At 51.1% G+C, this 26,667-nt stretch overlaps 10 non-coding genes across 10 annotated transcripts; 6 read left to right on the forward strand and 4 right to left on the reverse strand.

The window, feature by feature from the left end:
- Nucleotides 1-13,819: 13,819 nt before the first annotated feature.
- Nucleotides 13,820-13,890, reverse strand: Trnag-gcc. The gene has a single exon. It is a non-coding gene; the product is annotated as a tRNA-Gly (tRNA).
- A 729-nt stretch (nt 13,891-14,619) lies between these two features.
- On the reverse strand, nt 14,620-14,702 carry Trnal-cag. The gene has a single exon. It is a non-coding gene; the product is annotated as a tRNA-Leu (tRNA).
- A 505-nt stretch (nt 14,703-15,207) lies between these two features.
- Nucleotides 15,208-15,279, forward strand: Trnad-guc. Its single transcript has one exon. It is a non-coding gene; the product is annotated as a tRNA-Asp (tRNA).
- A 565-nt stretch (nt 15,280-15,844) lies between these two features.
- Nucleotides 15,845-15,916, forward strand: Trnag-ucc. Its single transcript has one exon. It is a non-coding gene; the product is annotated as a tRNA-Gly (tRNA).
- Nucleotides 15,917-16,339: 423 nt separating this feature from the next.
- On the forward strand, nt 16,340-16,411 carry Trnae-cuc. Its single transcript has one exon. It is a non-coding gene; the product is annotated as a tRNA-Glu (tRNA).
- A 6,188-nt stretch (nt 16,412-22,599) lies between these two features.
- Nucleotides 22,600-22,670, reverse strand: Trnag-gcc. Its single transcript has one exon. It is a non-coding gene; the product is annotated as a tRNA-Gly (tRNA).
- A 784-nt stretch (nt 22,671-23,454) lies between these two features.
- Trnal-cag lies at nt 23,455-23,537 on the reverse strand. The gene has a single exon. It is a non-coding gene; the product is annotated as a tRNA-Leu (tRNA).
- A 463-nt stretch (nt 23,538-24,000) lies between these two features.
- Nucleotides 24,001-24,072, forward strand: Trnad-guc. Its single transcript has one exon. It is a non-coding gene; the product is annotated as a tRNA-Asp (tRNA).
- A 566-nt stretch (nt 24,073-24,638) lies between these two features.
- Trnag-ucc lies at nt 24,639-24,710 on the forward strand. The gene has a single exon. It is a non-coding gene; the product is annotated as a tRNA-Gly (tRNA).
- Nucleotides 24,711-25,129: 419 nt separating this feature from the next.
- On the forward strand, nt 25,130-25,201 carry Trnae-cuc. The gene has a single exon. It is a non-coding gene; the product is annotated as a tRNA-Glu (tRNA).
- Nucleotides 25,202-26,667: the final 1,466 nt, after the last annotated feature.

A 26,667-nucleotide genomic window follows, 5' to 3' on the forward strand; every position in this document is an offset into this window, starting at 1 on the left:
TTATACACAGACTGGATAATGAAGGATATAGTTACCTTTCCTAGAATTTGACAATTAACCTAAAATTTTTCTTTTCAGGATAAAGATACCTTCGCCCATACCCAGCAGGAAGCAATTTCAAGAATATGACGCCCACATTCCCAAAGAGGTGGTGAGGGGCGGGTGGTTTTTTTTTTGTTTTTTGTTTTTTGTTTTTTAATGGGTTTTGGGTCTGGGATAATTTTCATGGATTAGGGGGCTTGGTTACAAGTTGTTGTCAAGGGTTAGGAAAAGGGCTAAGCAAAGGAGATTAGATTTAAGGTTCTTGTTTTAAAAAAAGAAAGAAAAGAAAAGAAAAATGTAAATACACTGGATTGGATTGTTTTATATTGTATACAAATTATATATATTGAAATTGATATTGTTAGAAAATGCTATATGTATATTTCTAATTGTACTTATACCATTCATTTAACAATGTAATTTTCTGATCCTTGAATGTTGTTATTACCAACTATTAGGATATAAAGAAATGAAAGTTAGTAGTTAGACATTATAATAGAACTTGTAGTCATATTAGGTATGTTTTCAAGATTGAATAGATATATTTTAGATAGACAGGTTATCTTCAAACCCTTCAGAGGTCTACAGAATATGGCATTTAAAATGTTTTAATAACTTAGAAAATTTTTTCTTTTTTGTCATGACTATGAGACATGTCGGCTCCTGGCAGTACCAATCTACTTCAGAGAAAATATGTGTGGTGGTAATCTAATTGTACTGAAATGTGATTTTGATTGTATGTTAATAAATAAAGTTGTCTGGGGGTCAGAGCTATTAGAGCCATAGACAGAGTGTGGCGGTGGTGGCACACGCCTTTAATCCCATAGATCTCTATGTGTTCAGGGATACAGCCAGCATTGGAGACATATGCCTTTAAGACCTAGGGGGCTGTACATTCAGACAGTGACGAGGCAGTCACGTGTTTGGGTTTACAACCAATGAGAAGGCAGAATGACTGGAAAATCGACTTACAGACAGGAAGTAGCTCTCTTTCGAGAAGCTGGGACAGCAGGAGGAAGGGTGAGATTTTAGCTCTGAGCTCTGACCTCTCGGCTTTCTCTTTTACATTGTTTCTGTGTTTCTTATTTAATAAGACGGTTGATTACATCTATAAATATGGGCATTGAAAAAACTGCAATTGGAGTTAACTTTCATTGTGGCAAAAGTTAGCCACTGGACAACAAAGTATTCTCGAATCAACTGCTGACAAACAGGACAGACAGGACATGAAAAAAAGGACTACTGATTCTTGCCAAAACAAGTGTGGTTATGGCTTTATCAAAAGGCATCTTCTGAGGCCAGGACAATATGGCACCATCCCTGAAGTGGCCTTCGCATCCGGAAAAGGTACGGTGCCCTTTTCTTCGAAGGCAGCTTAACAGGCAGTGGGCTGATGGCTTCTGATGTGCAATGGGACAGCAGCTGACAGATATTCTTGAAGAGTAATTAAGTTAACGCCTCTCAATAGTAGACTGGCATTTAATAGAGGGATGTGGAGAAGAACAGGATGCTGAGATGAATGAGATGAAGCCACATATACACATAGCCAAGAAGAATGGACAGCTGAATTAAAAAAAACATCAACAATTTCCAGAATTTAAAATCCTGAATCATGACATGACACTAGTGGAATTCAGGTGTTTCTGGTACATGGACTGCTCTCACCCAATGTGAGGTTGAACTGTTGACCTTGTGTACATCCTACTTCACAAATGAGTCTGTCAGATACGCTAAGCCTATAGGCTGAAGATGATGCCCCAACACTGCAGAGAAACCTCAGATGACTGTCCAAGCAGCTGGCTGTTTCTGTCAACTCACAATTTTTTGGAAGTTGCTTGCATCTACTTCCTGTTTTTACTTTTGTTAGCTAATATTATTTCCTTCTTGGGTCTCTGAGGGAGTTGAAGATTAGTTAGTTATAGTTGAAGATTAATTAGGATAGAAAGTGAATTAGATACAATAGGATAGATAATGGAATTATTTTCTCTGAATTTGTCAAATACAAATGAACTAGACATTGTTTAGGTATTTATTACTTGTATATATTGTATATAGTTATTATACTTTTGTATATAGTTTTTCTTATGTTAGTTATAAGCTTTTTCCTTTTTTCTTTTTATTAAAACAGAAAAGGGGAAATATGGTGATATTTTATTTGTATTAAAATGTTATTTATATGTTAATAAATAAAGTTGCCTGGGGATCAGAGCTATTAGCAAGCCATAGGAAAGCAGGGCAGTGGTGGCATACATTTGTAATCCCAGCACTTGGTAGGCAGAGCTAAGTAAGTCTCTGTGTGTTCAGGGATACAACCAGTATTGGATACACATGCCTTTAATCTCAATATCAATCATAGAAAACCTGGAGGTCTATACAGACAGGCCATGACAAGGCGGTCATGTGGTTGGGTTTACAACCAATGAGAAGGCAGAACAGAAACACTATAAAAAGACAGACACACAGGAAGTAGCTCTGGTTCAGAGAGGTAGGACCACCGCAGGAGGAAGGGTAAGGTTTTAGCTCTTAGCTCTGACCTCTTGGCTTTCTTCTTTGCATTGGTTCTGTGTTTCTTATTTAATAAGACGGTTGGTTACATCTACAATAGATCACCACAGGTAGGGAAGAGGCTTCTTTCTGTACAAGTTAGGTTGGGGATCACAAGAGTAGTCAATGGGAGAGGAGCCTTTTGAAACGGGATGCAAAGTGCAGTTCAACCCTCAAAGGGAGTAAGAAGTTTATTCTGAACTAAATATGAATGAACATGGCTTGGGAACGTGGATTCAGTTTGCCCCCAAATAACGTTTCAGTATGGAAGCTGTTACATGAAGTTTTATCGTCACAGAACAAAATAAACCATTAGCTAAGGTACATTTTAAATATACTGGGGCAAACAGGGAGGGGTAGGGAGGAGCAGAGTGGGAAAAAACTCTACTCCAGGCTTTGAATGTTCGCAATGCCATTCTCAGTGTACAGTTTAGACGCTAGAGATTTGTGGATGCTTTGATGGTGCACTGGTGTTCTTAGTTACATGGGTTGGGTCAAAATTACGGCTTTAGCAAAAGCCAAAAGCAGCAGGGGAATCAGTCTCTGATGGACTGACTGCCAAGGAGCTTTGCAGCAGCTCTTTGTTGTTACATAAAAGACACTTTTAGCAAGCCATTTTTTTACGTACCAAAACTTCTTATCTCATCTAGGAGTTGTCTGAAAGAACCATTGCATTACCTAAGCAATTCTCAGCCTTGGGAGACTTGATTTACCAGGTATGTCTCAAGACTAAGTCCTACACAGGCTCTGTAATTCCTTCAGGAAAAGCAACTCCGTAAACCTTAGATAACAATCACTGACTATTTACAAAAGGTTTCTTCAAAGCTTAGGTGCCGTCACTCCAGAATTCACGCCAGATACAAGGGAGCTCTCACTACAATGTTGGAAAAAATGTTAGGTCTGATATCGAGGTGAACATGAATGGCTGTTAAGGAGACCAAAGTAGCCCCAAATAGTTTGGCTCTGAGCCTGAAAACAGTCCGTCTCTCTACAGCCGTGAAGTAATCAGTTGATCAGCCTTGTAGAATCTTTGACTAATCCCGTCCACCCCTTCCCATGAGAAGCTGGGATTAAAGGCATGTGCCACCTCCTCCAGCAATAATTAATTTTTTTAATCTTAAAAGTCAGCAAATAGCCAGGTGGCAGTAGCGCACGCCTTTAATCCCAACACTCAGGAAGCAAAGCCAAGCAGATCTCTGAGTTCCAGGCCAGCCTGGTCTACAGAGCGAGATCCAGGAAAGGCACCAAAACTACACAGAGAAACCCTGTCCCTGTCTCGAAAAACAAACAAACAAACAAACAAACAAAGCCAACAAATAATGTTAGCAACTCATAAGTCTCAAGAAGTCCTTGAATCATATAATATTCACAAGGCCCTCTATTCCCAAGCTTATATGAGCAATAAGAACTGCTATGGACAAAAGAGTCTCTTCAACCTATTGGGCTTCCCATAAGTCATTGCAGAGAGCTCCAAGGAATGCAACTTTCATGAGTCATCAGTCAGATTGGGGTGAGATTTGCAGTAATACAGCTGCTTTTGAGTCATCCATACCTGTAAGTAACCCCTCACCCACACTTCTATAAATAACCCCAATAAACTAATTGGTTTGCCATTGTCTGCTGAACAGAGATCAGTACAGAGATTAGTACAACTAAAGATGACTTTGGGAGGAGTAATCACATCTAGGCCTGTAGGTAGCCAGGTACGCAACTGAAACTGAACAGTCTGAGGGCAGAGCATCTGCAACAGCGATCCCCAAACACCATATTTCCCCCCACAGCCTGGTAGTGTGCCTTCTTGCTGTGCCAATGCTTGCATGGGCCTGGCTACAGGTAGTGAGACATAACTAAGGGTATACCACTGAGACGCGGAATGTCCATTTGGGGAATCTCAGAGTGGTTCTTGACTCCTGTGTTATACCAAGTGGCATGCCATCTTAGGAAGAGACGCCATGACCATGGCAACTCTTATAAATGAAAACATTTAATTGGGGTGGCTCACTTATAGTTTCAGAGGTTCAGTCCATTATCATCATGATGGGGAGCATGGCTGTGTGCAGGCAGACGTGGTGATGGAGAAGCAGCTAAGAGTTCTACATCTTGATCCACAGGCAACAGGAAGTCAACTAACCATCACACTGAGGGAAGCTTGAGCAAAAGAGACCTCAAAGCCCGCCCCCACAGTGACACACTTCCTCCAACAAGGCCACACCTCCTAATAGTGCCACTCCCTTTGGGAACCATTTTCTTTCAAACCACCACACACCTGAAACAGAACCGGTTATTAGCTTATTAAATAATGTGGCTGCTAATGCAGTAGCTTGTTGAAATTACCTTACTAATAAAAAGCTTACAAAAATTATTTTTCACTAAAAAAAATGCAGGTAAATTATTTCTCCCACACCGTTAATAATTTGCAGGTCACATTCACATGTTACTCAGGATCTTTAAAAAAATCCCCATTTTAGGGGGCTGGAGAGATGGCTCAGTGGTTAAGAGCACAGACTGTTCTTCCAAAGGTCCTGAGTTCAATTCCCAGCAACCACGTGGCTCACAACCATCTGTAATGATATCTGGTGCCCTCTTCTGGCCTGCAGGGACACATGCAGACAGAACACTGTATACATAATAAATAAATATTTAAAAAAAAAAAATTACTTTGGCCGGGCGGTGGTGGCGCACGCCTTTAATCCCAGCACTCGGGAGGCAGAGCCAGGTGGATCTCTGTGAGTTCGAGGCCAGCCTGGGCTACCAAGTGAGCTCCAGGAAAAGGCGCAAAGCTACACAGAGAAACCTTGTCTCGAAAAAAAAAAAAAAATCCCCATTTTAAGATTTTATAACAATATTCCACAGGTATTGCCAAAGTTATATCCTATAGAGATTGCCTTTAATGCTTTTATAGATGACTCTTAAAAAGGACAAAGAGCATGTTTATACACAAATTCCACATGCTCCACAAAAAGATTGTACTCACTCCGGGCTATACAGCTAAAAATCTAAACTCTCTGTAATCAATCAGCTTTTATTAGCTATTTCTCGGTCATTGGATAGTTTAACTGACTCTGCTATTTATTTAAATTTGGATGACAGCTGACTGTTGCGGGATATTTGTACACCGTGTGAAGATATATTACTGTGACTGGTTTTATAAAGAGCTGAACGGCCAACATCTAGGCAGGAGGTATAGGTGGGACTTCTGGGCAGAGAGAGAGGAAATAGGAGATGAATCTAGGTGCAGGTCAGATGCCAATGAGACATGGAAAGAGTCAGACATACATAATGAAAGAAAGGTAAAAAACCACGAGGCAGAATGTAGATTAATATAAATGGGTTAATTTAAGTTATAAGAGCTAGTTAGGAACAAGCCTGAGCTGTAGGCCGAGCTTTCATAATGAATAGTATGTCTCTGGAGTATGCTTTGCTGTCGGCCACCAGCTCACAGCAAAGCATACTCCAGTTTACTGGATGGACTAGGAAGAGTCAGAGTCCGATGGTCACAATGGATAGCTCTGGAACGCCAGTGTGCACATCCTCATCCAAAATGGGTATCCTTAAAGAAAACCGAGGTCTGCATTAACTGACCTCATATATAAATCAGCACAGGAAGGACAGAAAAGCACTAAGAACGGAAAGTGGCCTAACTCGAGAGAAAAAGAATGTTGCATAAGGAATGGGAATGTAGAAAGGATATAGTGGGAGGAAATATTTGGAATGAGGTTGTTGCTGGAGGGCTTCTCTCCAGGTTCCACCAAGCCCCGCAGTCCCACAATCCACGTATAAAATAATCACTCAGACGCTTATATTACTTATAAACTGTATGGCCATGGCAGGCTTCTTGCTAACTGTTCTTATATCTTAAATTAACCCATTTCTATAAATCTATACCTTGCCACGTGGCTGGTGGCTTATCAGCGTCTTTACATGCTTCTTGTCCTGGCAGTGGCTGCAGTGTCTCTCCCTCCTTCTTCCTGTTTGCCCAATTCTCCTCTCTCCTTGTCCTGCCTATATTTCCTGTCTGGTCACTGGCCATCAGTGTTTTATTTATATAGAGCGATATCCACAGCATGAGGTACTTGAGAATAGAGTCTAGCTGGAATGGATGGGACATGAATAGTTTGGAGACAGACGTGGAAAGGACACAAAAGTGGAGAAAAGGCTTAATGTGCGTCTTCAGCTCAGTTTCCTTGCTTTAAAAATAGTAATAAGGGCTGGAGAGATGGCTCAGAGGTTAAGAGCATTGGCTGCTCTTCCAGAGGTCCTGAGTTCAATTTCCAGCAACCACATGGTGGCTCATAGCCATCTATAATGGGATCTGATGCTCTCTTCTGGCATACAGATATACATATTTACATAAAATAAATAAATCTTTTTTTTTTGTTTGTTTGTTTTTGAGACAGGGTTTCCCTGTGTAGCTTTGCGCCTTTCCCGGAACTCGCTTGGTAGCCCAGGCTGGCCTCGAACTCACAGAGATCCACCTGGGTCCGCCTGGCTCTGTCTCCCGAGTGCTGGGATTAAAGGCCTGTGCCACCACCGCCCGGCAAAAATAAATAAATCTTTAAAAAGTATTAAAATAAAATATCAACTTAAACAGGCTTGGGTTTATAAAAGGAAAATATAAATAAATTGAAATCAATAAAGTTTTTTTTTTTTTTTAATTTTTTTTCTGGATAGTATAGTGGTAAAAAAAAAAAAAAATGCTGCCGGGCGGTGGTGGTGCACACCTTTAATCCCAGCACTTGGGAGGCAGAGGAAGGCGGATCTCTGTGAGTTGGAGGCCAGCCTGGGCTACAGATCGAGATCAGGACAGGCACCAAAACTACACAGAAAAACCCTGTCTTGAAAAACTAAAAAAAAAAAGCAAACATAATTGTATGTTTCTTAAATCACCTTGGAGGCCAAACAGAGTTAAACTGAAAATGTAAACAATAAAAATTAGATTATTTTGAAAATTTTTACCTAAAATCATTTTTGGTACAGCTTAATCATCTGTACATCAAACTACCTACAAAATGTAGAACAGCTAAAGCCTTCTAACAAGTTCTTCCTCCAAGGAACTGTTATGCTTTGATATTGTTCATGATTTTCTTTCATTTACAGTCTCAGCTGAATAGGTATGTTCATGCTTACATGGGAAAACTCAATTGTTTTCTCCTGTAGGAGTCTATATTATTTTTTTGTTGCTAGAGTTTTCCTGCCTTGCCCACAGTCAGGACAAATCTTTGTCACCCGCCAGTACCACAGCCTCTCAGACCCAACCAAGTAAACACAGAGACTTATATTGCTTACAAACTGTATGGCCATGGCAGGCTTCTTACTAACTGTTCTCATAGCTTAAATTAATCCATTTCTATAAATCTATACCTTGCCACGTGGCTTGTGGCTTACCGGCATCTTCACATGTGGCTTGTCCTGGTGGCGGCTGGCAGTGACTCCTTCCGCCTTCCTGTTCTTTCTTTTCTCCTCTCTGTTAGTCCCGCCTATACTTCCTGCCTAGCCACAGGCCAATCAGTGTTTTATTTACTGACCAATCAGAGCAACACATTTGCCATACAGAACATCCCACAGCAATTTCTTAGGTATTTCTAAATATCCCGTTACCTAGTAAGAAGGTCTTCTTAAGCTCAGAACTAAAATTGTCCTAAATTTTAAAGCTCCTAAATCTTTTTTAAAGATTTATTTGTTTGTATTTTATATGCATTGGTGTTTTGTCTGCATGTCTGTGTGAGGGTGTCAGATCCTCTGAAACTGGAGTTGCAGACAGTTGTGAGCTGCCATGGGGGCACTGGGAATTGAACCTGGGTTCTCTGGAAGGGCAGCCAATGCTCTTAACCACTGAGCAGTCTCTCTAGCCCCTGAGAGCCTAAATCTTGAGTTAAAAGCTATGTTTAAATCTTTAAAAGTTGATGATCATTGTTTGTTTTTTAGTTTTATGCTTGCCCTTGGTCTGATAAAAGATCATACTCATACTCTGGCAAGGAAAATAGTTAAAAGAGGCTTATGAAGAGCCTGTCCTTTATTAAAGGCATTGTTTTATACAGCATAAAGGTGCATTTTATATAATATTTCATACTTATAATAATGCATAATTAGTAATTAGTGGACATCAGCTTGATATCTGAAAATACAGCTGTCTGCATTTGGACGTTCTCTGCTGTCAGGTGTGTAAAGATCTGGGCTCCTCAGGCATGTACAGATCTCCCTAACTAGTCAGCTACAAAGCTCAGCCCCAAACATAGCATGGGGCCCTGATGACTCCAGGAATATACCATTATGTCATATCTGGAACTTAGCTTTGCCAAATAGTCCTTTATCCAGCTCCTTTCTAGGACCCATTACAACTAAAAATGATAATGGTCCTGCTTATGCTAGCAAATGATTGGAAAAAATGTTTACTAAATTAAATTCATTTAATAATGTTAATCATGTTACTAAAATATTTTACTATCCATAGGGTCAAGCTATTGTGGAATGATACTATCAGATACTTAATTGGCAAATAAATAAATAAATAAATAAATAAATAAATAAATAAATAAATGGGAATATTTACAACCACCTAAATCCTCACATGCTATTATACCACTTAGCTATGTTAACTTTAAATTTAAAAAAAATGTTTTTTTCATTTTAAAAGATAATGATTTTTCTGCTACCTGAAAGCATTTGCCCTAATGGAGACACAACCTAATGTAAATGCTAAATAAAAAGAAAGAGCCAGATGTTCTAACATCCAGGCAAGGTTATACTTATGTCTTTTCAGAATAAGAACAAAGTCCCAGATGGCTCCTGATCTGATGCATGCGACCAGGACATCCAGAGACCACCAGACAGTGAAACATCTGAAGGTAGACGACAAATCCATCAAGAGGCGATGTTCCAAGGAGGAGAGTAAGCTGATAACTTGGGGAGACATCAGGACTTTAACTCATCAAGCTGAGATTTTGGGAAAACAATAAGGACATATAGTACTGACCCCAAAATGATACTGTTATGTTTAATGACTGTATTGCATATTAATTCTTGTCACTGCAGAATCCCAGTGCCTTTTCCAGAGGATTGTTTATAAAAGTTTAAATTTTGCCTGCATTAAAAATATTAGCAAAAATTAATCAAGAGATAGATGGATTGAGGATGGAGTTTGCCTTTTCTCTGTTCTGTCAGCTATTCTTAAAATGTTATTATGTTTACTGTTGGGTCCTGGGGTTGTGCAAATAATAGGAATCAGACCATCGAAGTCTATTAACCAGAAGCAACTTTATTTCAACACTGCAGGGTAAAAAACTTCTAATTAGTGAGGGCCACAGACAGTAATTTGTCTCTGTGACCTCCAATAAGGGGCCACAGTGTCTTTTTATAGTGTAAGACCATACAGGGTGGAGAGTGCATTCCTGAAGTCCAGCCAGATTTTACTGGTACAGCAGAGTGCGTTTCTGAGGTCAGGATTTACAGCCCCTGTGGAATGCACCCAGAGTCAGGATTTATAACCTCTGATTACAGGGTGTTAGTTCAAGATGTTTACATAGCCATGGTCTGTTCTAACTGCTTTCCTGTATCTGGGAGAACGTAGGGCAGAGTCACATAGCTTGTTTTAAAGCAAATATCAGCCCCAGTACTTTTAGAATATGCGTATAGGCTATAGGCATACAATTTTTAATTTTCCTGGGCTCTTCACTTACCTGTATTAATTAGACTAGCTATAGAAGCAATGCCTTTAACCTTGGCTTCTATTACAGCTGGTATTTTTTTCTTTAAAAAAATTGGAAGGGAGGAGATATTGGGAGCATAGCATGAAGGTCCGTGTGCCACACAGATCTCCAGAGAAAGCAGGAATGTTAAACACATAGGATTCTCTTTCCAATGGAAAGGATGAAAAACCTGTTCTTTCATCCAGAAAGCTGAGAATTGGAATTGATTAACAGCCCGAGGATCTGTGTTATCTGTTGGGCCAGGCCATATCAACCTCTTACGACCAAGACCTGAGATTGGTAATAATCTAAATGATCCTGATAGCACCCACAACCAGGACCAGAGGTGTCTAACAGCCCAAATGATCTCTATGACAAAGACCAGGACAGACCCTTAGGCTCTTAAGTTAGTATAGGTAGCCGATCTATCTCTAGAACCCACTTTCTTGGAGGAAATAATATGTACCCTGAGTTGAGTTTCAATGTAATTACACATCTTTGTGTCCTGGGGATTGCATTGTACCAGGAAACTTTTTTTTTTTTTTCAAATTGTACTAGGCTTAAATATATTGGGAATAAACTGCCTGTTATTAGACCCCCTAAGTCTTGTCCAGGCTGGCAAAGTCAGTCTGCACTGGGTTTTCATTCGTATCTCTTCAGGATTTGTTTCCCTGAATGATACCCGCAAGGACCCCCCTCAATTGGGCAGTATCCAGAGCATAGGAGAAAAACCAGTTCCACAATTTGGCCAAATTAAAGCAAGCTTTTATTAAAATATTAAATACTTACCAAGATGGAATTTGGTCAGGACCACCATCTGTAAACTTACCAGCTGTGTGGCCCTGAGGCACCATTTTGTCGGGGCTTATATGGACAAAACCTATAGGCCACCATACTTTTCCACGAGGCTTTGTTGTTATTTTCCAAGAACTACAATTCCCTGAATACCAGGAAGTTATCGGATCTTTGGGCAGGTAGGGTTTACAATGTTAATTTAGGGTCTAAAATCCCCCCCCCCGAAGTTGTATCCTGGGTCAAATCCTTGACTCTATGATGGGTATTAGTTTTCATTTGGATCTAATAACCATAAGCTTAATGGTACCCAGACAGGAATGCAGATGGAATTTTCCTATCCTGACTGCCCATTGCCAAATAACCACTCAAAGTCTTAATATTAATTGTAGATGCTCAGCCAATAGCTCAGGCTTGTTACTAGATAACTCTTACATTTTAAATTAACCCATATTTCTTATCTACCCTCTGCCATGTGGCTCATGGCTTGTTACCTCATTTTTCTACACATCTTGCTTCCTCTGCATCTTCTGGCATCTCCTCTGACTCCACCCTTCTTCATTCCAGCATCCTTTAGTTTGGTTGTCCCACCTATACTTCCTCCCTGGCTCTTGGCCAGTCAGCTCTTTACTACACCAATTTGAGTGACAAATCTTTACAGTACAAAAGGATTGTTCCACAGCACAGGAATTATCATTATTATTGTAACAATGTTGTAAGAGCTAGCAGTAATGAATAGAAAACAGAAGAGTCAAAGGACTTGCAATGTTTTGCATAAAGCAGGCCAAGTGTCCTATCATGTTGTAGAACTACTTTAGGTAACATATCTATCTGTTGATAAATCGGAGCCCATTTTCCTGGTATGTCAATTAGCATTATAGATTACTGTCCATTTAGCGGTCACACCTGAATCTATTGGTATTTTAGCTACCTACCATCTGCGCCCTGCAGACCGGCAGTCAGCACCCCACTGCTCAGCCCCAGGCCTGGTGGAATATTCCTGCACTGGCTCATCCTCTGGCACCAAATGTAGGTTCTAACTAAGTCTCTACCATTTACAAATAAAGATCAGGGAGGAAGATGTTGGGGTGAAAACATGCTAGATCAGAGAAGCCAAGAAGCATCGAGCTGACCTTCCTTTCTGGCCCAAGATGGAGCAAGCAAAGCATCTCTCCACTCCTGCAATACCAAAAAAAAAAAAAAAAAAAAAAAAAAAAAAAAAAGTACAAATCTTATGTCCCTCCATACAGCTTCCTGGGTGTAATTACCTGGAATCCTGGATGCTCCATCCTTTCCATAGCTAAATCTTGTCAACAGTCACTGGCTCAATCCCCTGATCCAAGGTTAATTTTATTTACACAGTCTCAGAATTTCACAGTGTGATCAAATATCCTGCAACATTTCCCCCATTTTGTCTACATGAAAATTAAAAGTTTGGCTGGGTGGTGGTGGCAAATGCCTTTAATCCCAGCAATCCTCGTGGAAGAGCCAGGCAGATCTCTGTGAGTTCGAGGCTAGCCTGGTCTACAGAGTGAGATACAGGTCAGGCACCAAGGACACAGAGAAACCCTGTCTGGAAAAAAAAGAAAAGAAAAGAAATATCCAATAGGAAAAATTATCAAATCTTGACTAAATAGAAAGAGTTTTTTTTTTTCTTTTTTCTTTTTTCTGGTTTTTCAAGACAGAGCTTCTCAGTGTAGCTTTTGGAGCCTGTCCTGGAACTCACTTTGTAGCTATCCAAGTGCTGGGATTAAAGTCATGCACCACCACCACCCAGCTAAAAAGGAAAGGTTTTAACTGCAACACAGTAAAACTATGTACAATAAGAAACATTCTCAGGTAAGAATTACATTCATAATGTCCAGTCCATTTGTACTTGGGAAATTTGGAGAAAGTATTCTAGACCTATCCTACCTTGGAGAGTCCAAGGTTTAACCTAAACCACATTCTATCTATTGATCCCGCCTACAACACACAAGTGTCTCACAGCAGGAGCTGGAAGCTCTCAAAGATCTAAACAAGCTGCAGTGGATAAAGCACTGGGGGAAGAAGGCAGCCTGGTCCCCACTGGGACACTCCCACCAGTGGGAGGTACAACAGGAAAAGGTGGTAGGGAGGCAGGCTGTGTGGGGCTGTCTGTACCTTGGTTGTCTTTTAAGATTATGTTTGGGGTTGACTCTTATCTTAGGAAGTAGCTCAAGGAGGGTATTTGCAAATGGCAGATACCCAAAAAAAATGCTAAAGAGGGGGCCTGGAGAACAGAGGCAGAAGGTTCTGTCTACGTGACTAGACGGGTGCTTTGAAACGGACACACACACACACACACACACACACACACACACACACACACACACTTTAGGAGAATTTCATAGCAAGACATAACCGAATATTAAGCCCCATAACAATAGACCTTGCTGATTGGCTTTCTCACTGGACTGACCGTTGGCCTGGTCAAGATATACCTTATAATATACAGCTGGACTTCTATTTCATATTCCTGCTGCTCTCCACATGGAAGGGCCTTGGAAGAGGCCACCAAGAATTGGGAACTGTAACTCTGACAAGAGCTGTGTAGTAGCTTTGCAGTTGGGGGGGGCTGAATGAGTTGAGGTGAGGAAAGCAGGTTAGTGGGTAGGCAGGCAGTGGCTCACTGGAGAGTACCCTGCACTGAAGCTGTACAGGAGCTGTGTTCTGCAAGGAGCTCAGCATGGAATGGGACAAGAACTTGTGGCTGAGGACCAAAAGGGACTGGACTCTGCATGGGCCGGGAATCGAACCCGGGCCTCCCGCGTGGCAGGCGAGAATTCTACCACTGGACCACCCATGCCATGGCCAACCCTCTTCCCCGACTGCTCCCACAGCCTCTGCTCCCCGACAGTCCCCGCATCAGCTGGATCCTGGGCCCTGGCTGGATGGACCGGCCAGGGGAGCGCCATGGCCAGGGACAGAGTTCCCGGTCCAGATTGAGGCTCTGGGGCTCAAGCGCGCCTCTCCCGGCCGGACGCCTAAGCCCCACGTCACCCCTGCCGCTGCCGGTCCACGGGCCGGCGGGCGGGCAGGCGCATGGCTGTGCGAGCACCAAGCGTCTGGCAGGCGTTGGCAGGGAAAGGCCACCTCCGCACACGAGAATCCCCGACGACTACAGACCACCAAGATGGGTGCGGTGGGCGTCTCCCGCGGCCGTTGGAGGGAATGGAATGGGCCCGAAAGGGCTGGCGGGCGCGAGGGCTGGGCGAAGAGTTCCGGGGGTCGGGTGGGGGTGGACCAAGTCCTGTGTTGGCAATAGAATGGCACCGGGCAGGCTGGCTGGCTGGCCGGCTGGTTGCCTGGGCTGTCGGGGCGCTCAGGAGCGGCCGCCTCACTTGCTCCTGCACGCTCCCCATGCGCTCTCCTCCAGGAGTTGGTGGCAGCTGAGAGGAGGGCGCTCGTCTAGGCACAGGTGTGGGCGCGAGGGTTGGGGGTCGGAGGGGAGCGGCGGCGCTGGAGGGCTTGTGCAAGGAGGCGTGATCCTGGATCTCTCTCTCTCTCTCGGGGTGGGGTGGCCAAAAGATGAGCTTGTCAGGAGTGGGATTCGAATCCACGCCTCCAGGGGAGACTGCGACCTGAACGCAGCGCCTTAGACCGCTCGGCCATCCTGACGGCGGGTCTGTCGGCGAGACCGCTCGTCGGGCTGGCAGCCGGCGCCCACGCGCGCGCCGAGCGGACTTAGAGCGACGGGGCGCCCGGGCACGTGTCTGCGGTCCGGGTGCTGAGGCTGCGGGCCACGCCCGGGGTCCACCGCGTGGACGTGGAGACGTTCCTAGGCGCCAAAGTCGCTGCAGGTCCCGGGGGTGCGGTGGGGGTGCGTCCGGGGCCGCAGCCCAGCCGCCGCGGGGCCGCGCAGGTGTGGGCGCAGCCTCTCCTGATGGCGTGGGCGTGGGCGGCAGAAAGCTGTCACCTGGGAGAGCCCGGCTCAACAGCCCGGGCGGCGACGCGGCGACCGCCCAGGGTTGCGGGTTCGGGTCCTGGTGCGAGGCCGTTGTAGCGGCGTCCCGGGGACTTTGGGTTTGTGTGCGGATGTCGGCCGTGGTGGGAGGGAGAGCTCAGGGCCTGTCTGGAGCGACAGAGAGGGCCCGGCGTGGCGATGAGAACGTCGTCGCGGTCCTCCCCGTTAGTATAGTGGTGAGTATCCCCGCCTGTCACGCGGGAGACCGGGGTTCGATTCCCCGACGAGGAGACGTGCCTTCTTTTTAGCCCGACAGTCGCCCACCGCCGCTCTGGCCCTTGTTCCACTTCCAAGCGCCGGGATCCGGCCGCCCATGTCCCAGCCCGCGCACCCGCCTGCGGACCCCCGGGCCCCTCGCCCGGCACCTGGCACCTGGCTCAGCACTCCGACGTCTGGGATCGGGTCGCCCTCCCGACCAGGCGACCGGTGTCAGAGCCGCCCGGGTGCGACTCTCGTGCCCTGAGCCCACGCTGCGCCAGGCGAGTCTTGGTGGGGACCCGCCCCGAGCGCTCGCGGACGCTCGCTCTTCCCCGAGGCCGTGGCGTCGGGCCGGGTTGCTGCTGCAGTCAGGTGGCGGCGAGAGCGCCCACCAGGGCCCGGCGTGTGCGTGCGGGAGGCGCGGCAGGGACTGCGGGGAACAGCGCGCAGCGGCGGAGCCCCGGTTGGCGGTGGCTCGCGCGCTGGTGTTGGCTTTGACGTCGGGGCGGTCCCCGAGGGTTAGGCCACGTCGCCATCGCCGCTGTGCACTGTCCGGTGTCAGTCCCCGGCGTCGTGTGGGTGCCGTCCCGGCGGTGCGGCGTTGGTGGTATAGTGGTGAGCATAGCTGCCTTCCAAGCAGTTGACCCGGGTTCGATTCCCGGCCAACGCAAGCTGCCGGTGTTTTGCCAAGGTCCAGGGCCGAGGCTGGCCCTGTCTGGCAACCCTCTCAGGCCGTCTGGTGACAGCGCGACCGACCGATCCCTGGACTGAGCGAAGGAAAGGAGGAGGCAGGGGGGCCGAGACGTTTTGAGGGTGTGTCTAGCGGGAGGAGAACCGCCAGGGCCAAGCGTCTAATCCTCGGGGAGGCGCCGAGCTGGGCGGCGAATCACCAGAGGGCAGGCGGGGGCGGGCAGCTGGCAGGGCAGGAGTAGGCGCAGGTGCCCGCGAGCCCCAAACGGCATCGTGGTAAGGCCGGTAAATGCGGGGCCATCGGCTCTCGTGCCGGGCAGGCGGGCGAGCTTTGTGTCCAAGAGGCTGGCTGTCAGCCTGGCTCCGGGATGCGAGTGTCGGGACCGTCGCGAGGTTTCTATGCTCCCTGATGGTCTAGTGGTTAGGATTCGGCGCTCTCACCGCCGCGGCCCGGGTTCGATTCCCGGTCAGGGAAGCCTTTCTTCTTTCTCTCGGCACCCTCGCCTCCTCCAAGCCCTCTGTCTCCTCTTGCCACTTCACGCGGGATCATTGGCGACAACAAATCACACGCCTCCCTTTTGTTCAGGGCCATCGCGCCTCTGCTCGCCCCTGCTGCTCTCACGCCCCCACCCATCACAACATAGTCCGCTCCCTGTTCTCACAGCTCACCCTTTGCCTCGCTCTCCACTGCCGCCCGCCGTCTCTCACACAAGACCCCAACTCTGCGCCTGGACAGCTCAGCCTGGCTGCTTCCCGTCCCGCCCAGCTTACACACCGCCACCATCACGCGGGCACACACACCCACCGCGCAGCCCTCGAGCACACGCTTCCTAGCCACTCATGGACCCCACAGAGTCTCCACCTCACTCTCCCACCTGCTCTGACGTCCAGAAGAAGCACCACCTGCCCCGCCTGCCTCACCTGCCTCCTCACAGGCTCCCTGTGAGCTTTACCCTGCTCTTCACAACTCAACGTCCGCTTCAAATAAATGGAGCCATTTTTTTTCCAGTGAGTGAGTGAGTGAGTGTGTGTGCGTGCGTGCGTGCGTGCGTGCGTGCGTGCGTGCGTGCGTGTGTGTGTGTGTGTGTGTGTGTGTGTGTATGTAGGTGTTGGTGTGTTGTGTGTATGTTATTTTTTATGTATATCTTGAAAGACTCCAGGGTGGTGTTGGAAGGGATGGGAGGGACGGGACCCTCGGTGTGTCGTGGGGTTGCCCTGGGGAGGTGTTATTGAGGGGCAGACGGCCGGATCCAGGCGAAAAGCATCCAGTGTGGTCACCTTACTCAGCGCCGCCGCCGGGGCGGGCAGTGCGTGTCCCTAGCCCCGGTTTCCTCGAAATTCCCTTGAGCGTCTAAGGAGAGCTGAGGCCAAGTCTGGCGTTTGCAACGCGCCGATTTCTCCGGCTCCTTGGAGACCATGGCCTCCGCATGGGTGTGAGGAAGAGGTGCAGGCGCAGGTGTGAGTCGGAAAATTGGAGCGGAACGTCGGTCCACCTGTTGGGTCCAGCGCCGGGTGGGTCCCCTCGGTCCTGACCGTGCCAGCAAGTCCGAGGCCCAGAGTCAGATCCTTGAGTGCTGACGGCTGGATTGAGCTCCGCCCGGATGGCAGGCATAGTGGGAGATGCCAGTCGATCCTGGGGGAGCCCAGACAGAGCCTTTTCCCCACCGGACTCCAGCCCTCCCCTGTCCCAGAAGCCCTCCCAGTCCCGGGCGCCTGGAGACACCAGTGTGAAGCGGCATCTGGGAAGGGTCTGTCCGGCCGCCCCCGGCCACCCGTGTGACTCGGAGAGAAGGCCTGGTGCGGGGGGGGGGGACAGGCGCGGGGAGGGAGGGCAGACACCGGGCAATCCTTCGCTAGCGGTCCGTGGAATGCCAACCGCAGGGATGCAGGGATGACCGGCTCTGTGCTAGCTGGCTTTGGACAACGCGACACCTCTGGGAAGAGGGACTGTAGCGTGAGAAAACGTCTCTATAGCGTGTGCCTGCCATGAGTGATGGATGTGGTACAGCCCAGAGGCATGGTAAGTAGGCACGGTGTTGGGGTGCGGGGAAGGGAGCGGGCACGGGATGAGGGAGTGGCGAGTTGTGGCCAGGGGCCTTCCCACCCCTGGGCAGGCAATCCTGAGCTGTGTAGGACAGCTGGCTGAGTAAGCCGGTAGGGAGCACTCTCCCACAGACACCTGCTACAGCAGTTCCTGCCTCCGGGATCCCACCCTGGCTTCCCTCTGGGAGGGACTTGGGAGCCTTAGGGTGAAACGAACGCTTCTCCGCCCAAGTGGCTTTGGGTCACGGTGTTTGATCGCGATAATACAAACCCTAACTCCGGAGGAACCTGGTTCCTGGAGTGGAGTCTTGCTGTGACGGACCCCATCACCTGGCCTTGCCCAGGATTGGGAAAGGCCCTTGAACTGTGGCAGGCGGGCAAAGCAGCTGACTGCTCCAAGCTGGCTGTGCTCCTCTGGGACATCTTGGAAGGGAATGTCAGCTCCTCTGGAGCTGAGAAACCAGCGGCGTCCCCGTGGAGGTGAAACCTCCACACCCCGATACGGCCCCCCCCACCCGGGGCGGGGGACTTCTTGAAGGTCAGCATGCAGAGGCTGAACCCCATGGCAGCCAGCCAATTTGAAAACGTGTAGGACTCGCCTATGTGGTGATGGCAATGAAGGTGTGGAAGGATGGATCCCAGAGAGCAGCGGAGGCTTGGGGGCTGGAGGTGGCCCTGGATTGCCCAGGGAGAGGCTGAGAGGGCACATGAGCAAAGGTGCAGCCTCGGGTGAACCCCACTGCGACCGGAAGGGGTGGAACGTGGGGAACAGCCGAGGCCTGGCATTTCCACATGGCATGCTCAGAGAGCCCCCGAAGAGAGCCCAGCAGAGGCAGGCGGTCACCGGCGAAGGCGGGGGTCTTGGAGAGGCGGGTACCCAGGGACAACCACCAAAGGGGAGCAGCGGCCTCAGAGTGGAGCCCATCTAGGCCTGGGAGAGCAGCTGCGGGTGCTGTGAATGGCAGAGCTGAGGGAGGGTGACTGTCCTCCCCCTCGGGACCCACAAGAGAGCCAGTGAACAGGAGAGGTCAGACGCTGGGCTTGTGACAGTGTTGGACTTCAGTTTTGCTTTCCTAGGATAATGATCGTGCCCGGATTCTTTCTTCTCCGTGCACAAGTGCCTTTAACTTCAAACAAAACAAAACAAGGAAAAAAATCAAAACAAAGCAGTAACAACAACCAAACTCTGTGTGTTTTAAGAACACTGAACGTTGAATCTCTGACTTGAAAAAGACTGTGGCACCTATGATGTTCTTGGTTGTGGAATATTTGATGTAGATGTGTTCCATTCGATTATGATGTGGAATGTTTGCTTAATGATGCAAAGAAGGATGGCACTCTTTGATGCTGCATTTATCTAACTCTGTGAAGCTGTTTTATTTTGACTGCCTCAAACACCTTCTTGGTCTAAGAAAGGGCTGAACGGCCAAGAGTTAGGATGGAGAGAGCTGAGCAGGGCTGCCAGGCAGGGAGACTAAATAGGAGCAGAAGTAAGGAGAGTCCTGAGAAAAGGAGAAGGAGAAGAGGATTCCAGGGGCCAGCCACATAACCATTCAGCCAGCCGTTCGATCAAAGCAAAGAAAAGCATACAGGATAGAGAAAGGTAAAAGTTCAGAGGGGAAAAAAGATTAAATGGGATAATTGAAGTTAAGAAAAGATGGCCAGAAAAGAGCCAAGTTAAGCCCGGGCATTTATAAGTAAGAATAAGTCTCTGTGTACTTATTTGATTGCTGGGTGGCAGGCTCCCAAGAGTAAAATATTATGAAAACAAACAAACAAACAAACAAACAAACAAACAAAAACAATACCAACGACAGTTCTTGATGTTTTACATTGTGGTGTGGAGATTAAAATGAGCTCTGAGGGATAAAGAAGAAAGGAAAGGTTACGGCTCAATAAGGGACCTGGTTGTGTGTCAGGTTGACAAAGGGTCAACGATGCTGGTTGGTTCTGGTGAACTTGACAACAACCTGGACTCCTCTGAGAAGAGCGAATGGGAATCGAGAAGAGTCTTCCCTGAGCCGGGCCTTCAGCCCAGTTTGTAGGTTATTGTTTGATTCACGACCGATGTGGGAGGGCACGTGAAGAGAGGAGGTGGGTGAGTGGTCAGTGCCAATCCCTGGGCAGATGGTCCTGTGTGGGATAAGAGAGCAGGCTGAGCAAGCCTGTAGGCAGCCCTCATGCAGGTCCTCTGCATCACTTCCTGCCTCTAGGTCTCTCCCCTCACCACACCACCCCCAAGACCCGACTCTGACCAACTAAGCCCCATAAACCCAGCCCTCCCCACCTCCCACACCCATCCACCCTTCCACCACTGTGGCGCTAAGGAGTTGAAAGAAGAAATCAAACCTTCTCACCCCAAGGTTGCTTTCAGTCACACATTTGATCACAACAGTAACAACCTCAACTAAAAACATGATCCTGGTCCCTCCTCAGAACAAAAGGGGCAGGAGCCCCAGGAGATGGTTCTAGGAGCCTGCTGGCAGAGATTGGGCTGCTTCTCTTCCTGCTCATTTCCAACTCCCTCCCATTCCAACATCCCTGAACATCAGCATGAGCATTAGCAGCAGCAGCAGCAGCAGCAAGCAGCAGGAGGAGGAGGAGGAGGAAGAGGAGAAGGAGGAGGACAAGGAGAAGAAGAAGAAGAATCAGAAAAAGGAGTAGAAGAGGAAGGAGGAGGACCAGGAGGAAAAGGAGGAGGAGGAAGAAGAGGAGGGGAAGGAAAAGAAGAAGTACAATGAGAAAAATAATCGTAGTATTAGTAATAGTAGTAGTAGAAGAGGAAGAAGGAGAAGAAGAAAATTAGTAGAAGAGAAGAAGAAGAGGAGGAGGAGGAGGAAGAGGAGGAGGAGGAGGAGGAGGAGGAGGAGGAGGAGGAAGAAGAAGAAGAAGAAGAAGAAGAAGAAGAAGAAGAAGAAGAAGAAGAAGAAGCAGTAGTAGCAGCAGCAGGAGTGGCCGTCATCATCACCAGAGTAAGAACTGCATGTCCTAGTCCCAACATCCGGTCTCCTCTGCTCTTGATATGCGATCTAGTTTCAGCTCTGATTGCAGACCAAAGTCGAGTGAGGAGCCCCACTTGGTTCTGTTTCCACACTCTCTTTACTAAAACGCTGGGGGAGTCCCGACCACTCCCACTGGCCTTTGTTGAAGACAGAGAGCAGGCAGGTCAGGGACTTAACAGGCAGCAGAGGCCAGCCAGTTGCCTGTGGTTAGACAGGACCTTTCTCTGGCCAGTGTGCCGTGGATGGGTCTGGTTCCAGATGGGTGAAGGCTTTCCTTGTTGGAAGCCACCGCCTTCCGGAGCAGAGAGGAGTCGGGACACAGGAAGGGACACATGGTCCAGCGCATGGGAGGCTGGAGAAGGTGTGAAGCGCAGAGTGTGTGGACACACTGAGCTCGCTGGAGAGGACGGACGGACGGACGGACGGACGGACGGACGGATGGACTGTCAGCCTGGCCGGTCAATCGGGCGGGGTGGTGAGGATGCAGGGCACACACGCTGGCCAATAGGTCACCTGGACTAGCCCAGGTCTCAGAAAATCAGGGAGCAGTGCCGTGACTTGCCAGCAAGGGCTTTGCGATGGCACAGAAGGAACTAAAGTGGAGTTATCTGTGTTTGAGCCTCTCTGGCCTGTGCCTGGCATCTATCTATCTCTCTGTCTCTCTGTCTCTGTCTCTACTCTCCCTCTTCCTCTTCCTCTCCCTCTCCGTCTCCCCCTCCCCCTCTCCGTCTCCCCCTCCCCCTCTCAGTCTCTCTCTCTCTCTCTCTCTCTCTCTCTCTCTCTCTCTCTCTCTCTCTCTCTGTGTGTGTGTGTGTGTATGATTGTAACACAGAGAGAGAGAGACAGACAGACAGAGATAGAGAAACAGAGAGACAGAGAGATTTTAGCAGGGAGGGAGTAGTGTCCTGTAGGGCCAAAGACCCTGTGGTTGACCAAGGGTGTGGGTGGGCTCTGGGCCGAGAGAGACGCGGGAGCGGTGGGGTTCTCCACCTCCACATGGTGGAAGAGGGCGGGAGGAAACACCTCCTGCCGAGTCCCGGGAGCTGGGATGCACTCAAGGGTCTGGACGAGTTGCTGTGGGCAATGCGCTAGGGGAAATAAGGCATCCTGGTCCCTACCGGAGTTGTCCCTCCCTCCTCAGCAAAGGAGGCACGCGGAGGTCCAGAGTCAGGGACGCGATTCGGACCCCCAGCAAGAGAGGTCCGCCAGGTAAGTCTCCATCGTGAGAGAGGCAGGCTGTGTGGGGCCGGTACTGTGGGGTGGGAGGCTGGAGGTGTGGGGTGTGGGTGATGTCGGGGGCGTGGTCTAAGAACCACGGAGGCGCTGGCTGCTGGCGTCAGTGTGCAGAAGAGAGGCTAGATATGGCAGGTGCTTTGAAGTGGCCAGGAAGTGAGTAAGGGGTGCAGTGTCTTTGCAGTTGGGTCTGGCTGGCTGAGTTGAGGAGAAGCGACCAGGTTAGTGGGTAGGCGCTGGCTCACTGGAGCGCAGCTGGCACTGGCGCTGTCCAAGAGTCCTTGTGTTGTGTGCACAGCGCGCGCAGCTTGGACTGGGACTAGGAAGGACTGCCGGTCGGACGGGCCACTGGACGTGTGGCTGAGGACCAAAAGGGACCGGACTCTGCATGGGCCGGGAATCGAACCCGGGTCTCCCGCGTGGCAGGCGAGAATTCTACCACTGAACCACCCATGCCATGGCCAACACTCTTCCCCGACTGCTCCACAGCCTCTGCTCCCCGACAGTCCCCGCATCAGCTGGATCCTGGGCCCTGGCTGGATGGACCGGCCAGGGGAGCGCCATGGCCAGGGACAGAGTTCCCGGTCCAGATTGAGGCTCTGGGGCTCAAGCGCGCCTCTCCCGGCCGGACGCCTAAGCCCCACGTCACCCCTGCCGCTGCCGGTCCACGGGCCGGCGGGCGGGCAGGCGCATGGCTGTGCGAGCACCAAGCGTCTGGCAGGCGTTGGCAGGGAAAGGCCACCTCCGCACACGAGAATCCCCGACGACCGCAGACCACCAAGATGGGTGCGGTTGGCGTCTCCCGCGGCAGTGGGAGGAAATGGAATGGGCCCGAAAGATTTGGCGGGCGCGAGGGCTGGGCGAAGAGTTCCGGGGGTCGGGTGGTGGTGGACCAAGTCCTGTGTTGGCAAAAGAATGGCACCGGGCAGGCTGGCAGGCTGGCCGGCTGGTTGCCTGGGCTGTCGGGGCGCTCAGGAGCGGCCGCCTCACTTGCTCCTGCACGCTCCCCATCCGCTCTCCTCCAGGAGTTGGTGGCAGCTGAGAGGAGGGCGCTCGTCTAGGCACAGGCGTGGGCGCGAAGGTTGCGGGTGCGAGGGGAGCGGCGGCGCTGGAGGGCTTGTGGAAGGAGGTGCGATCCGCAATCTCTCTCTTTCTCTCTCTCTCTCTCTCTCTCTCTCTCTCTCTCTCTCTCTCTCTCTCTCTCTCTCTCTCTCGGGGTGGGGTGGCCAAAAGATGAGCTTGTCAGGAGTGGGATTCGAACCCACGCCTCCAGTGGAGACTGCGACCTGAACGCAGCGCCTTAGACCGCTCGGCCATCCTGACGGCGGGTGTGTCCGCGAGGCCACTCGCCTGGCTGGCAGCCGGTGCCCACGCGCGCGCCGAGCGGACCTGGAGCGACGGGGCGCCCGAGCAGGTGTCTGCGGTCCGGGTGCTGAGGCTGCGGGCCTCGCCCGGGGTCCACCGCGTGGACGTGGCTACGCTCCTAGGCGCCAAAGTCGCTGCAGGTCCCGGGGGTGCGGTGGGGGTGCGTCCGGGCGTGGGCGAGGGCGGCAGAAAGCTGTCACCTGGGAGAGCCCGGCTCAACAGCCCGGGCGGGGTCAGGGGGCGGCGACGCGGCGACCGCCCAGGGTTGCGGGTTCGGGTCCTGGTGCGAGGGGCATTGTGGCGGCGTCTCGGCAACTTTGGGTTTGTGTGCGGAGGTCGGCCGTGGTGGGAGGGAGAGCTCAGGGCCTGTCTGGAGCGACAGAGAGGGCCCGGCGTGGCGATGAGAGCGCCGTCGCGGTCCTCCCCGTTAGTATAGTGGTGAGTATCCCCGCCTGTCACGCGGGAGACCGGGGTTCGATTCCCCGACGAGGAGACGCGCCATATTTTTAGCCAGACCGTCGCCCACGGCCGCGCTGGCCCTTGGTCCTCTTCCAAGCGCCGGGATCCGGCCGCCCATGTCCCGGCCGGCGGACCCCCGGGCCCCTCGCCTGGCACCTGGCACTTGGCACCTGGCCCAGCCCTCCGACGTCTGGGATCGGGTCGTCCTCCCGACCAGGCGATGGGTGTCAGAGCCGCCCGGGTTCGACTCTCGTGCCCTGAGCCCACGCTGCGCCAGGCGAGTCTTGGTGGGGACCCGGCCCGAGCGCTCGCGGACGCTCGCTCTTCCCCGAGGCCCTGGCGGCGCGCCGGGTTGCTGCTGCAGTCAGGTGGCGGCGAGAGCGTCCACCAGGGCCCGGCGTGTGCGTGCGGGAGGCGCGGCTGGGACGGCGGGGAACAGGGCGCAGCGGCGGAGCCCCGGTTGGCGGTGGCTCGAGCGCTGGCGTTGGCTTTGACGTCGGGGCGGTCCCCGTGGGGAGGGCTCAGCGAGGAAGCCGGTAGGCGCTGTCCACTGCCGGGTGTCAGTCCCCGGCGTCGTGTGGGTGCCGTCTCGGCGGTGCGGCGTTGGTGGTATAGTGGTGAGCATAGCTGCCTTCCAAGCAGTTGACCCGGGTTCGATTCCCGGCCAACGCAAGCTGCCGGTGTTTTGCCAAGGTCCAGGGCCGAGGCTGGCCCTGTCTGGCAACCCCCTCAGGCCGTCTGGTGACAGCGCGACCGACCGATCCCTGGACTGAACGAAGGAAAGGAGGAGGCAGGGGGGCCGAGACGTTTTGAGGGTGTGTCTAGCGGGAGGAGAACCGCCAGGGCCCAGCGTCTAATCCGCGGGGAGGCGCCGAGCTGGGCGGCGAATCGACAGAGGACAGCCGGGGGCGGGCAGCTGGCAGGGCAGGAGTAGGCGCAGGTGCCCGCGAGCCCCGAACGGCATCGTGGTAAGGCCGGTAAATGCGGGGTCATCGGCTCTCACGCCGGGCGGGCGAGCTTTGTGTCCAAGAGGCTGGCGGTCATCCTGGCTCCGGGATGCGAGTGTCGGGACCGTCGGGATGTTTCTATGCTCCCTGGTGGTCTAGTGGTTAGGATTCGGCGCTCTCACCGCCGCGGCCCGGGTTCGATTCCCGGTCAGGGAAGCCTTTCTTCTTTCTCTCGGCACCCTCGCCTCCTCCAAGCCCTCTGTCTCCTCTTGCCACCTCACGCGGGATACTTGGCGACAACAAATCACACGCCTCCCTTTTGTTCAGGGCCATCGCGCCTCTGCTCGCCCCTGCTGCTCTCACGCCCCCACCCATCACAACACAGCCCGCTCCCTGTTCTCACAGCTCACCCTTTGCCTCGCTCTCCACTGCCGCCCACCGTCTCTCACACAAGACCCCAACTCTGCGCCTGGACAGCTCAGCCTGGCTGCTTCCCGTCCCGCCCAGCTCACACACCGCCACCACCACGCGGGCACACACACCCACCGCGCAGCCCTCGAGCACACGCTTCCGAGCCACTCCTGGACCCCACAGAGGCTCCACCTCAGTCCCCCGCCTGCTCTGAGGTCCAGAAGAAGCCCCAGCTGCCCCGCCTGCCTCACCTGCCTCCTCACAGGCTCCCTGTGAGCTTTACCCTGCTCTTCACAACTCAACGTCCGCTTCAAATAAATGGAGCCATTTTTTTTTTCCAGTGAGTGAGTGAGTGTGCGTGCGTGCGTGCGTGCGTGTGTGTGTGTGTGTGTGTGTGTGTGTGTGTGTATAGGTGTTGGTGTGTTGTGTGTATGTTATTTTTTTATGTATATCTTGAAAGACTCCAGGGTGGTGTTGGAAGGGATGGGAGGGACGGGACCCTCGGTGTGTCGTGGGGTTGCCCTGGGGAGGTGTTATTGAGGGGCAGACGGCCGGATCCAGGCGAAAAGCATCCAGTGTGGTCACCTTATTCAGCTCCGCCGCCGGGGCGGGCATTGCGTGTCCCTAGCCCCGGTTTCCTCGAAAGCCCCTTGAGCGTCTAAGGAGAGCTGAGTCCAAGTCTGGCGTTTGCAACTCGCCCGTTTCTCCGGCTCCTTGGAGACCGGGGCCCCTGCATGGGTGTGGGGAAGAGGTGCAGGCGCAGGTGTGAGTCGGAAAATTGGAGCGGAACGTCGGTCCACCTGTTGGGTCCAGCGCCGGGTGGGTCCCCTCGTTCCTGACCGTGCCAGCAAGTCCGAGGCCCAGAGTCAGATCCTTGAGTGCTGACGGCTGGATTGAGCTCCGCCCGGATGGCAGGCATAGTGGGAGATGCCAGTCGATCCTGGGGGAGCCCAGACAGAGCATGTTCCCCACCGGACTCCAGCCCTCCCCTGTCCCAGAAGCCCTCCCAGTCCCGGGCGCCTGGAGACACCAGTGTGAAGCGGCATCTGGGAAGGGTCTGTCCGGCCGCCCCCTGGCCACCCGTGGGACTCGGAGAGAAGGCCTGGGGGGACCGGCGTGGGGGAGGGAGGGCAGGCACGGGGCAATCCTTCGCTAGCGGTCCGTGGAATGCCAACCGCAGGGATGCAGGGATGACCGGCTATGTGCTAGCTGGCTTTGGGCAACGCGACACCTCTGGGAAGAGGAACTGTAGCGTGAGAAAACGTCTCTAT

This window comes from Peromyscus leucopus, chromosome 15 (genome assembly GCF_004664715.2).
Source record: "Peromyscus leucopus breed LL Stock chromosome 15, UCI_PerLeu_2.1, whole genome shotgun sequence".
Taxonomy (NCBI): domain Eukaryota; kingdom Metazoa; phylum Chordata; class Mammalia; order Rodentia; family Cricetidae; genus Peromyscus; species Peromyscus leucopus.